Here is a 1465-nt window from a genome sequence, read left to right as displayed (position 1 = left end):
ATGTTTTGTCCATCAACAGCACAGGTCACATACTGTAAACCTGGGTTGATCTGCAAGAGGTTGTGAAATGTCATACTGTTAGTTTAATACCTTTACAGGAGATGACCCAGGGTGCATCCCAAATTGCACCCTATTCCCTATAGAGCACTACTTTTGACCAGAGCCCTATGGGCCCGAACCAAAGTAGTGCACTATATAGGAAATAGTTCCATTTGGGATGCAGGCCGAGAATGGAGTAAAGGGCTGTGTCTGTCCTTCTCTCCCAGAACCCCTCTTCTTAATGGATGAGGCCATAGAGCCATCGGGAGAGGGCCCTCTAGCCAGAGATAAGGAGCCAGGTCAAGTCAGAGGTCAGGCCCCAATGGCCCACCCATGGATGGTCAGGTGGTACCTCATAAGTCAGCAGTCAAAGCATTCAGTCAGTCAGCTGATTGTGTGTGACCCACAATTTGTCTGCCCCTCCGATACATAGACAGAGGAAAACGACAAAGAATCCATTGTTTAGAAATCTGTTCACTCTAAAATGGGATTGGTGGAAAGGCAGGGTTGGAAAGATTTTTCCTGCTCACTCTTTTGTCTGATGCAATCAATCACATTGTTCAGAGGCCATTACTTCCCCCTTGATTCATTCACGGTTATGTCTGTTCCTATGTCCAGCCTGAGAATTGGGATACAAATGGTCAGGACAGGAGAAATCATAACATATGCTGTGTATTGGTGTGTTCTATGCTATTCTTTACAGTACTTTGTACTGAAATTATGGAGATATACACCAAACTTTGTATTATTCAACAGGATATGAATCAAGATCCACACATGTGGAATAATATATTTGTATTATACACGAGGGGGCACATACCCAGAACACAATGATATAATCAGGGATTTACAAGAAAACTTGTTCAACAGTTCATGGCATTTCCATTGGATCACATGATTTCCAAAGGTTGAGTCATACAGTGCATTCGGAAAGTATTCAGACCCCTTCACTTTTTCCACATTTTGTTATGTTACAGCCGTATTCTTTCCGTCATCAATCTACACACAATACCCCATAATGACAAAGCAAAAACAGGTTTTTAGAAATGGTTGCAAATTTTTTTTTTTTTTAAAGTATTCAGACCCTTTACTCAGTACTTTGTTGAAGCACCTTTGGCAGCATTTTTTAAATATATTTTTTATTTAACCTTTATTTAACTAGGCAAGTCAGTTATTGTAATGGGTGCGTGTTGGTGGCAGGGAAGTCAGGCGCAGGAGAATCGAACTTGGTATAAACAGAGTTGTTTAATCAGTGCTTCACAAAACTCCAAAATTAAAATGACAAAATAATAAAAAGTGGGTACAAAACCCGTCGCACACCAACACATAATACACAAACATACAATCAAACAATCTCCGACAAGGACATGAGGGGAAACAGAGGGTTAAATACACAACATGTAATTGATGGGATTGGAACCAGGTG

This window comes from Salmo trutta, chromosome 9 (assembly GCF_901001165.1).
Source record: "Salmo trutta chromosome 9, fSalTru1.1, whole genome shotgun sequence".
Classification (NCBI taxonomy): Eukaryota; Metazoa; Chordata; class Actinopteri; order Salmoniformes; family Salmonidae; genus Salmo; species Salmo trutta.
The sequence above is the reverse complement of the archived record's forward strand: the minus strand, read 5'-3'. Positions refer to the sequence as shown.